Source organism: Siphateles boraxobius, unplaced genomic scaffold, assembly GCF_051911475.1.
Source record: "Siphateles boraxobius isolate OS27281-9 unplaced genomic scaffold, OSU_SipBor_1 73, whole genome shotgun sequence".
NCBI lineage: Eukaryota > Metazoa > Chordata > Actinopteri > Cypriniformes > Leuciscidae > Siphateles > Siphateles boraxobius.
This window is the reverse complement of record NW_027509201.1, coordinates 192501-205000: the sequence shown is the minus strand read 5'-3', so window position 1 is coordinate 205000 and position 12500 is coordinate 192501. Positions and strand designations below refer to the sequence as shown.

At 33.8% G+C, this 12500-nt stretch overlaps 1 protein-coding gene across 6 annotated transcripts in view; it reads left to right on the top strand.

Moving 5' to 3' along the window:
• The window catches only part of hs3st1l1 (heparan sulfate (glucosamine) 3-O-sulfotransferase 1-like1), a 78421-nt gene that overhangs the window by 56253 nt on the left and 9668 nt on the right, over window positions 1–12500 (top strand). For 3 of the 6 annotated variants that reach the window (XM_077217412.1, XM_077217411.1, XM_077217409.1), the window contains one exon: window positions 213–280. The exons of 2 other annotated variants lie outside the window; for them this stretch is intronic. The gene's annotated coding sequence lies outside the window, so the exon portion shown is untranslated. Of the gene's footprint in view, window positions 1–212; window positions 281–6588; window positions 6674–12500 lie in introns of those variants that run through there. One more of the 6 variants, XM_077217414.1, reaches the window with a different exon arrangement.

The window sequence follows — 12500 nt, the reverse complement described above, 5'->3', positions numbered from 1 at the left end:
TTAAACTGATTTTTATTATTTGTGAGTGTGAGTGAGTATAAAAAAAAAATTTCAAGGAAACATTCATATTGAGGGTTTGTTCAAATCACTAACAGTAACTATGAGTCAAGTCACTTTTACTTATAGAGCACTTTTTAAAATACCGATTATTTAAAAGCAGCTTTACAGAGATAACAGGAAAATAATGCAGCACATTGTGTTTGTCTGTTCAGCAGACGGATGAGCGATAGTGATGTCTGCGCACTGAGGGGAGAGAGTGTCACTTCCTAGTGCACTTCAGGTAATTAAAAGACAGGGAACATCATGACTGTGAGATATTGACCAGGAACAGGCCGTCTGAAAGAGAGAGAGCTTTAAATCTTAAAGCAAAGAGCACAGGCTTCTCTGTTTGGGATGAAATGATGTTTGCGGTTGCTGGCGTTTGTTTTTCCTCATGCACTTGACTCGTTTGGCTCTCGTCCTTGTGATCAAGGTCTTCCTGCTGTTAGTCAGATAAATGAGCAGTAATATGTGGAGGATATGGAAATATTGAATTGATTTGTCTGTGTTTGATTGCATGAGTCGAGTGGAGGAGGATCTCAAGGTGTTTTGTTTGTGTTTTCACTTTACGTCCCTGTGGGAAAACGTGCCGTCGCTCAGGATTAGCCTCATGTGCAGTGTGTCGGAAACCATGCCGGACTGATGGAATGGTTCTGTTCCCAAACCTCGCTGTCTGACACCTTCAGAGAAGACATCATAACCTTTATATCAATATTTTAGTATTTAAGGTTTAGTATGTTCATCACAGGTGAACAGGGTAAAAAAAACTAATAGATATCAGCATTCTTCACCAGCTGATTGATTACATTAATAATTGCAAAAAAAATTGTATTACAAGTTATTTTAAATGTTATGTTTAAATATGCAAATTAAGCATTATCTGATTAAATATGCACTAATTTGCATACATTTCTAGAATAAAAATCTGAACAATGGAATAGAATAGAATAGAATAGAATAGATCTTTATTGTCCGCCGGGGTGGAAATTTTTCTTTGGCTCACCAAACATACAATAGACATACAGACGTCTCAAGCATAGTAAAGGAAATATAATAAAAAAGATACAATGTAAAATATCATAATGAAAATAAATATACTTTAAATACATTAGATGAAGTCAGGTTCAAAATTCTTCTTTTTTTAAATTTTTATTTATTTGGGAAATCTCTTTTTTATCAGAAAATACTGTCAACAGCCAAAAATAAATACATTTTCACCATTTTCTTTGGAATAAAATGTTGGGTAAAATCAGGAAAATTATATTTGAACAAACCAAACTGTAAAAACCTTCAGAATATAGATGAGAATAAAACTGTAATGTTTGCTGTGTGAAGAAGTGGAGATTTGTACTGAAATTTAAATCTACTGACACAAATAGAAATAGTGCTGAAAAAGATACAGTTAAAAGTGTATTTTGGATGTTTTCTTTCCACTAGTCTGAAAAAACACTTTATAAAATGCCCAAAATCTAAAAATGAACAATGCAAGAAAAAAAACTGACACAAATACTGCATTTATTTGATCAAAAATACAGTAAACAATTGTGAAATATTATTCCAATGTAAATCATCTGTTTTCTATGTGAATATATAGTAAAGTGTAATTTATTCCTGTGAATTTTCAGCATCATTACTCCAGTCTTCAGTGTCACATGATCCTTCAGAAATCAGTATAATATGATGATTTGATGATCAAGAAATATTTATGATTATTATCAATGTTGTTTTGCTGCTTCATATGTGGAAACAATGATATTTTTCAGGATTCTTGGATAGAAAGATCCAAAGAGCAACATTTATTTGAAATAGAATCTTATCTTTTGTTACATGTCTTTACTTTTGAACAATTTAATGCATCCTTTGCTGAACAAAGTATTAATCTTACTGACCCTAAACGTTTAAATGTTATAGCTTAAACCCAGCTTACAGGGAATATTCTTCCAACAACATTAATATCTTCCAATAAACATTAATAACTTTCATTCAAAGTGGTCTGGGACCGGTTTCACAAAGATAGACTTTGACTATGGTTTAGATATAGTAGATAGTCAGACAACAGCGTTAATCCGAGCGTTGAGCGGAGCGTTAAATACGTACAGAAAAGATACAAAAAAATGTTACAAGATGCCAAAACAAATATATATTTAAGAGGAAATATCCTAAAAACCCTTCCCCTTCTCATAGCTCTCTCCATAAGTTCGTCAGCAAACCACAAATTATGAGCCATTTTCCCTTTTCTTTTGGTACCGTAACTGATTGTTACTGCTGGTTGCCAAGGTAACAGAGTCTTAGACCTGGGTTAGCCTGTGGGTTAAGGCGTCTAATTCTTTTGGTCTAAATAAGTCAGTCTTTATTTTTGTGAAACAGTCTAACTTGCATAAGACTAGTCTATGAGCAAATTTTAGACTTGTCTAACACTATAGACCGGTCTAAAATAGCTTTGTGAAACCGGCCCCTGGTCTTTGATAATGTTCTCAAAACGTTTGTCTGACATTTTAAAATGTTACTCTGTGTTTCGGAATGTTCAGAGAACATTCAAAAGTAACTGTTGCGTCACAATGTTTGAAGAATGATGAAATGGAATGTTTCCTCAATGTTCAAACAAAAGAACATTTTGAATGTGCATAGAACATTAAGAAATAACATTTTTGAAACTTAAGGAATAGTTCACTTAAAAATAAAAATTCTGTTATCATTTACTCACCCTCAAGTTGTTTCTTTCATCTGCTGAACACAAAGGAAGATATTACACTGTAAAAAGTAATAAGTTGACTTTACTAAGAAAAGCTGTGGAAACTGATTGCCTCAAATTTTTCAAGCAAATTAGGTCATATTTTTTGACTTGATACTACTCTCTACTACTTTGTAGAGTTAACTTGTGTATTTGTAGAGGTTACCATAAAACTTGAGTACAGGTACCTTAATAAACTCAAGTTTAGGCAACTTACAGATTTAAGTTGAGATTTGTAAGCAGAACTTAAACAAAACAGTTATTTTAACATGTCTGCTTGTTCATTTTACTAGAGGAATGTGTGGAAACTGATTGCCTTAAATTTCTCAAGCAAGTTGTACTCAAAATTCTAAGTTGAGAATACAAAGAAAGACAACAGATTTGGCAAAACACTAGAATGTTTATTTGTTCAACAATATTAATTTTAAAACATTACTTGGCCCGCCAACAACATTTTAGAAATACAGCACATAATGCATTCAAGAAAAAACAAAAAACTAAATACAATAAAAAGATCAATGTTTCTTTGTTTTTAACACCTTTATAAAGTGGTTGAAAGCAGAGCGTGTAAGTCACAGAGTTTGGTACAGAATGGCTTGTGGCCAAGGGACAAAATCACTCTCTGTATGAAGTCGAATGTGCTCTTCAATACTGCAGGATACTCTTAAGTTTAGAGCATAATTTAGTCCAAAGAGCAAACACATTGCTTGTGGAAGATTTTCAAGATCATCCACAACCACCGTACCTTCCAAAATGATTGCCGTTGTTGTGGCATCAAGATGCAGGGAGTAGGGTACGGCAGCGGTTGCAAAGTCCTCGGGAATCACTGTCAGAATACCTATTTCAATGTTGGACATATCTTCATTGTCATCATAGTCCTAAAAATGGGAATAGCATATAACAAAAATGAGGTCAAAGAAAGCCACAAAACATCTTTTAAAGGGATAGTTCACCCAAAAATGAAAATCTTGTCATAATTTACTCACCCTCAAGTTGTTCTAAACCTGAATGAGTTTTTTTTTTTTTTTTTTCATCTGTTGAACTGAAAAGAAGATATTTTGATGAATGATGGTAACCAGACAGTTAAGAGTAGCCATTGACTTCCATAGTAGGAAAACATACTATGGAAGTCAATGGCTACTCTCAACTGTTTGATTACCAACATTCTTCGAAATATCATATTTTGTGTTCAACAGAAGAAAGAAATTCATACAGGTTTGGAACAACATAAGGCTGAGTAAATGACAGAATTTTTATTTATGGGTAAACTATCCCTTTAAGAGCACATACTCATTAAAATGTAAAACTAAATTAATAACACTGTATTATGTCTAAATGTAAAGGCGTTTTCAAATAGGACACAGCAGTGGATGCAGGGGGGAATACATACATCAAACAACTGCATGAAAAAACAAATAAAACTGAAGGCCAGTTATATAAATTAAAACTATCAAAAATCTATTGTCTTTCTTATAAATGTTTTTTTTTTTTGTATTTCTTTACGTAATATAAAATGTATCTTCTTACTGTCTTTTTTCCTCTAAATTCTTAATTTATCTTTCACTTTCTTTTCTCTAACCCTTACTTTGTATCAGTGTCCCGGTGAGTGTTTTTCTTGCCTTCATAACTCTTCTTGCCAGATATCAAAACTGTTTGAAGAACAGTTTGCCTGTTAAATAAGAATCACATCAGAGAAGAAAATACTTACAAAACATGTCTTGTAAAAATCGGTGGGGTCCTCTCCGAGAAGGAGTGGTAGGCCATGATGAACGGCTGTTCGTTCCGCATTGATGTTGGATTTCTGCAAAGTTATAAAAATTGATATTGAATAGAGCTCATGACACTAGCACAACACAGAGCAAAAAACAACAGCAAAAGCTACATTTGTTTTTCCATCGAAACATAATACAATTGTGATATGTCAAGGAGCTTACGTCATTTTGAATCTGCTGCAGAATCTTCTTAAGTTTGGAGCCAATGTCTCCAGCTTTAGCCTTGAGTGAATCTGTCCAGTTCTTGAATGAATTCAGTTTGCAGGTTTTGCCAGATATACAGCATGGATCTAAAAAAAGAAAAGAAAAAAAGAAAGAAAAGTAGGACAAACTGATATTACAAACTGACTTTTTACTGAAGAAAGTAAGTCCTAGTAAGAATTAAACACCAAAAGTGGTTAATGATCAATTTGTTTTGTAAATGTTCAAGATTAAATTATATAGGAAACCAATAAAGACTCGTGTGAAGAGGGCTGGCCAAAATAAGATGATAACTGATTGTTAGTTACACTATCGTAATTAATGCATCATGCTATTCATTTCCATGTGAACGACACATGAGCCTCGAACTTTCTAGAAAGAATGAAAGAAACGTTATAACGTTAGGCCGCACAGAATTTTTACATACAATGATAAACCCATAACCGATTAACACAGCTTATAAACTGTAGCTGCTACATAAAACAGTGTTCAATAAAAATCTATTTTTGCAATCTAGCTAACGTTAGTAAGTTAAGCCACTTGTCTCAACTGGTCTCATTCGACATAAAACTACTTCAGTGTGCCTTTTCCTCTTACTGCACAATGAGCAAAATAAATTCTGTTTTTATAAGCAATACAATGACATTAAAGTTGAAAAATAGTTCAAGTGGCTAGCATAACTTACCTAGTTTTGCTGCCGCATCCCGAACACGAGATGAAGTTCTTCGTCGATGTCGTGTCGTCTTCTTCAACCGTCCCATTGCGAAAATGCGCAAATTGCGCATGCGCGAGACGAAAACGCATTTAAGAAATTAAAAGAGGAAGAGTTGTTTCGTCTATGCTGAAACTTAATAACCAACGAACAATAACTATATCAAGCTCTGTTAATAAAATATAAAAGACTGTGAAGCAGCAGCAGCCGATTGGCTTGCAAATACTCTTTAATCTTCCCAGTTATTTTATAGTGTGAAGGAAAAAAAGATTCCGAACCTTTAATAAATAAATAAACACGCATGTGTGTGGTGTGTGCGCGCGTTAATTGTAGGGTATTTACTAAAAATGTTATTCATTTCATTATTATTATTATTTTTATGCAAATTATGTGCTCCAGAAATTTGCAACAGTGTGAACATGCCTTTAGTACAATACACTTACCAATCTTAAGTACAATGTACTAGATTTGTTTAGTTTAACTATTGCATCCACCTAAAAGTTCACAGTACACAGTATAATCAAGTTAAATCAACTAATTTTCCAAAGTAAGTTAAATGCACTAGTTTTTCTTAAGTAGAATCAGCAATTACTTTTTACAGTGTATGAAGAATGTGTGTAACCAGACGGTTGATGGACCCCATTGACTTCCATAGTAGGAAAACAAATATTGGGGTCCATTAACTGTTTGGTTACACACTTTATTCATAATACCTTCCTTTGTGTTCAGCAGAAGAAAGAAACAACTTGAGGGTGAGTAAATGATGACAGAATTTTTATTTTTAAGTGAACTATTGATTTAATAGATACATTAGCAAAATGTTCTTAAAACATATTTTTATTTGCTGGGCAATGGCCATGCAATAGTGCCAAAACAAGGTATCTTAGAAGGCATCCTATGCTTTCTAAACAGTCTTTGTATCAGGAGTGCACCTTTGATGCCTTGAAATGCTGTCTAGGTAGGAAGCTCATGGGTTTTGACAGTGTATCACATTAGTTGTATAGTTGCAGATGCACAGATTCTGACACACAACCTCCTCGTCTCTCGCAGTGGGATTTAACGCGGAAGTTTCCAGATTATGTCATGCCACATCCTGAGTGTGTGTGTTTCCTGCAGGGTTGATGACTGTCATGACACACAGGAGATGTGTGTGAACACACAGGCGTATTGCTGGAGTCACAGAGGGAGGTTTATTAAGAAAACTGCCCTCGTGTTCAGGTCTGAAGATAAACCTGACAAACACAACATAAGAGAATCGGTCAGAAACATTACAAGCAGGGTCGAAAATGAACACTGTCCACATGCAAGTGAAAAACTCTAATTTTAATGAAAAAGAACTCATTTAAAAAATAATTTGACACATGGACAAATATATTTATCTTTAATTAATTAAAAAACATAATTATATAAATATTAATTATTATTATTATTTATTATATATAATAATAATAGTTATAGCACAGTTATAGTTTCATGGTTTGTAATAAATATGTATGGCTAGTATTTATTAATGTATTTAAATTAAATAAATTTAAATAATAATAATAAATATGTAAAATACAGTTTCATGGTCAGTAATAAATAATTATGGCCAGTATTATTTATTTATTTATTTATTTATTTAAAATAATAAATGCATAAGTAAAAAAATAATAATACAAAATACAGTTCATGGTCAGAAATAAATATTTATGGCCAGTATTATGTATTTATTTAAAATAATAATAATAATAATAATAATAATAATAATAAATAAGGTGTCATGGTATGTAATAAATATTTATGGACAATATTATTTATTTATGTATTTCAATTAATAATAAATAAATAAATATGGTTTCATGTTATGTGATGAATATTTATGGCCAGTATTATTTATTTATTTAAAATAAAACAACAACAATGACAATAATAATAATAACAAATATGCAAAATTCTGTTTAATAGCCAGTATAAATATTCATTCATTCATTTTTATTAGAAATATCGTTTCATGGTTAGTAATTAACATTTATGGCCAGTATTATTTATTTATTTTAAATAATAATAATACTAATAATTAGGGATGCACCGAATATTCGGCCACCGAAAGACTTTTATCACCGAAACAATACGGCCGAAATGTTGTGATGACGCAAACAGAAACCGCGACCTGCACGTGCTTGTCTGAAGCAGCATGTCTGCGGTGTGGACGTATTCCAGTGTATCTGAGAAAGACTCACAGACAGAGATTTGCAAAACATGTAATGCCGAAATTTCAAGAGGGGGTGCATCTGCGAAGACTTTCTCCACGTCGGGTTTAATTTATCACCTGAAATCCAAACATTCCGATCGCTGCGCTGAATATGAGAGGAACGCGGCACAGAAGAGGACAACGCATCCGATGCGCGCGTGCATCCATATTGACTACCAGCTACAGCGTGCTAACCTCGAAAATCGTATGCTCCAAACCGTATAGCGCGCGCACAGCAGAAATAAATGAACGTATGGGGAACCCTATGGAGCTCAGACGTGCATTACCAGTATGCTCAGTCTAACCGCACAATTTTTAAAAACCGCAAAAATTTTAAATGCACTTGACCCGAAATGCACTTTGTTTTTATGAGAGAACATTTCATTTTAAAACCTTTCTGCAGGACTGTAGTCCTGTACATTATTATTTAATGTACACATGAGTGGGGTCAAGTTAAACATTTTAGTTTGAATTTTACTTTATACTGTGCATTGTTGCAATGTGCTAAACAAACTAACTTTAATATTAAGGTATGCAATTGCAATGCCTTGATTTTAGTAAAGTTAGTACACAGTCATAGCATAAATGCAGTGGGACTAGTAATTGGCATAATTTCTTTCGGTGTTTCGGTTTTCGGCTTTCGGCCTTGGTTTCCTCGTCTTCGGTTTTCGGTTTCGTCCAAGAATTTTCATTTCGGTGCATCTCTACGAATAATAATAAATATGCAAAATAATGTTTAATGGTCAGTAATGTTTTTTTGTGTCCCAATTCACCTGTGTAGATGTGGTAAAAATCATTTATAATAAAAAAAAATCAAAATAATCATTTTGGACCCTTATTTAGTGATAAAACCATCATAAAGGCTGAAATATTTGCCCATTTAGAGATTATCATCGCTGATAGCGTTTGATTGTGGGTGTTTCGTACCAGATTGGATAAATAAAACATAACAATAAGAGCTGGAATATGAATTAAGAAAGTAATGTAGGCCTGTTTTTATGCATTTAAAGCTTATAGAAAACTAACAAGCCACAAAACCAGTTCAAGAAACTTTTAATGTTTGACTTGTAATGCTTCATATTATGTCCATGTTTGTTTCTTTTACTCACTCATTCCTAAAATAGCTTAAGATCCCTCTCTTTCTCCATGGCTAACTTTCACACATTTTCTGGCTTATTCCTGATACATCGAGAGCAGATCCGACGAGAAACAGCCTATTACTCGCAGATATTGTGCGTTTCTTTTTTTAAACATGTTTAAGCCCACGTGAGCCTGATAACTGTTTTTGTGAAATGACACACTCTTTGTATCGCTCTGACACGTCGCTCTTTCTTTCTCCCAATTCAAAAGTAATTGATTTGCCTCCTAAAAAACATGAACGTCAGTGCAAAATGTTTCATATATGTGGCGCATATATATGCACATAAATTGTCTCAGCAGGTGCATGAATATTTGTGTGTGGCATGCGTGTTGTTTCTTTATAATATTGTGTGTAATATTTAGGCTTGAACCCCTCCGCCACCTGGGGGCGTAACAATGGCAGGAATTAAACCGGCATTGAGATGAAAACGTTCTTGTGAAACTTGCTAACAGGTCTCACACTCCCGAGCCACACACACTTTAGCACATTTTAATACGTTTCGTACCTCCCAAGTGAGGCAATGCAGAATAGATGGTTTGCAATTCAAATGAAAAATGCTATTTTCAACACTGAGATGTGTTTTATATTCACCCTCAAACCATTTCAGCGCAGGGAAAACCAATTACATGAGCTGCTGAAAAATAATGCAAAGCCTAATAAAAAATGCTAATTCATTTGGCAGGTTTGCCGTCTAAGTGGAGCTTTTTCCTGTAAAAAGATTTCCGTTTCCTCTTACGTTTCCTTGTGAAGCTCTGAGACGCTGGACTGTTCGCTGTCGCAGTTGCTCTGATTCAAATCAAACATTTTCAGGAATAAAACATGCGTTTCAACGTAAAGGCTGTTTAAAAAAGGTAGGCAACAAAATTATGTAGCTTTGTTTTTAATGCTGCGGTTACAATGAGTTGAAATCAACATAAGTATGCATTTAGCAAATAATTTGTATAAAATTATTGCATTCCCTGCGAATCACAATCTCCGCATTGATAGCGTCTTTCTATGCTCTTTTTGAGCTCATAAATGCCACATGATATGATAAATCTATGATGATACTATGTAATAAAAGTTCTATCTAATCTAAAATGGACTGTTTACCCAGTTTTTGTGCTTCAAATATCTTGCTTATTGAAATTGTTATCAAAGGTTAGCAATCCCAGAATGCACTACGATGATTACAATATTCTTTCAAGAAGAGAGAGAGAGTATAAATGTGATTATATATTTCATTCAATATTGAAAAAAGTCTTTAAATTGTATAACCTAAATACTAATGTTTGTCTACTGTGCTCTAAAAAAAACTATTACCACAACAAATGCATGATTACAAGTTAAAAAATTATCATTCATTTAAAACTTTTAAGTTGCAAACAATGAGTTATGTTGATATAATAATGTTGATCATTACATCAACTTAATATTGTGTGTCATTTAAACAAAAATTTCTGCCAAAAATTTAGCATCCACTATAATGTCAGTTAATTTGAGCTGGAATAGATAAGCTTAATTGTTTCCAGGGCAACCAGTTAATTAGTTTGGTACAACTTTTTCTTTTTTTGAGTAACATTTTTTGAATTTGATGTTTATGCTTCGTATTAAGTTCTTCTAACTCAATGTAGTTTGTTGGTTGAACTTAAGGTTGTCAACTCAAAATTATTGATGCAAGCATATGATTTTAGAGTGTGTCTGCTTATTTAACTCAATCAATTGTGAGTTGAGATCGATTTCTAGTTTTGGCCATATTTTAAGGTAGGGCTGCACAATTTATCTAAATATTGCAAATGTATATATTGCGATATGCATATCTCACCAGCTTGCAATAACTGGGGTTGTAAAGAAAAAACAGAGAAAATCACTCGATGCTCTCGGCTGAATAACTTCTGTAGCTTTAATAAGAATCAGTATATACTGTATTTAATTCATACAGTGAAAACTAAGCAGTGCATTTGATTATTCAGTTTCTGTTGTTTAATAATCCTAATGTAGGATAAGCTGAACCCCTAAACCCCAAGGTTTACGCTGATGTTAAAATAACTCTTCTTACGCGTCAGTAAAACACTGATGTTCACTTTCGGAAGCTGTAGGGATGTTTTCTTCTCACAAACATAATGTGAAACGTATGTAGGTTATATAATTTTAAAGATATTTTAAAGATAATTTAAGTCTATTTTACACACTTTAAGCATTATCGAATATCGCATTATTTAATGAGTTATCGCATATCGCACTTTTCTTCAATATCGTGAGGCCCTATTTTAAGGCAGCATTTCATTTATCTTTGTTGTTTAGATAATCCTGTGCATTGCAATAATGGATAAGTCATACTTTACTCAATATTTGTGTGTTGTGCAACATACTCAAACTCCATTAGAAACAATAGTAAGTTTGATGAGCGCTGTTGGTGTTGTTTATTGTGAGGAAGTTCACTAGACATGGACACAAAGCTGTAGAAGTGTCTTTGGGGATTGTGTGTTTGAAAGTGTGTTTCCCTAAAGCATTGTTTTCTTCCTCAAACGAACCAACATGTGTGCAATACTTTCGCAGGTTACCTAACACTTCAGCTGCATCGCACAGCTTTAGGAAACGGCTTTTTCTCGTTCTGTTTCAAGGTGAGATGGGAATTGTGATGATGATTTCATGCAGGCATATTTGCGTTATTATTGAGACATTTCATTACTCTCTCTAACTGGCCTTGTGTTGGTGGATATTTCAGCGCTGCTGTGATCCGAGAAAGAGAAAGAGAGAGAGACATGCACCAGGAAGCGTTTGAAGGCTGTGAAAGTGTCCAAGAAGACAAAGAAGAGAGTAAAAGCGTGTGTGTGAATCTCACAATGCCTGCCAAGAACGTGTCTCAGTCATATTCACCCCCCAATCATAGAGGAAAACTGCAATTTTTTAGCATAAAGAAAAAGAATTGTAGCCTAAAGCGATTAAAGTAGTTTCTTAAGATGTTGCAAGATTTTAAAAGTGATTAGTCTGTATGACTAAAAAGTGTCAAGCGTTGCATATCAGTTTTATTTCATTGATTAAAAACGGCTTTTAAATTACAGAAACTGGCAAAAGATAAGCTGTGATAAAACATATTCTTCCCTTCAAAATTGGTCTTAAATATTTAAATAAAGCAACATTGAAGTTTGACACAATTTTTCAGTCAAAAAATGCTTTTATTTTGGACCGTTAAGAACTTTTTTTGTTGTTGTTGTGAAATTATTTTCATATTGAAGGTACACTATGTAACATTTGGCCCTCTAGTGGTTAAATAACGAAACTGAATATGACTCGTCACAGTAGATCATGCTTTACAGTGAACTCTGTTATAGAGATACATTTACAGTTTATCTGTTCAGTAAAACACTTACTCTCCTGTTGAGTGATAAAACACCATCATCTCCGCATCGCTTTTGCAACATTTCAAATCCCTCAGTTCTCGTCATCTCCTAAAGCTGAGATAATGTTGATTCCTGTTTTATTACGAGCTTTGTCTCACTCGTTGTGACCACTAACCCCTGACACACACACACACACACACACCAGACACTCACACAGTCACTCAACTAACCCCTGCCACACACACACACACCAGACACACACACACCGTCACTCAACTAACCCCTGCCACACACACACACACCCCAGACACACCACACACACACACACACACACACACACACACACAC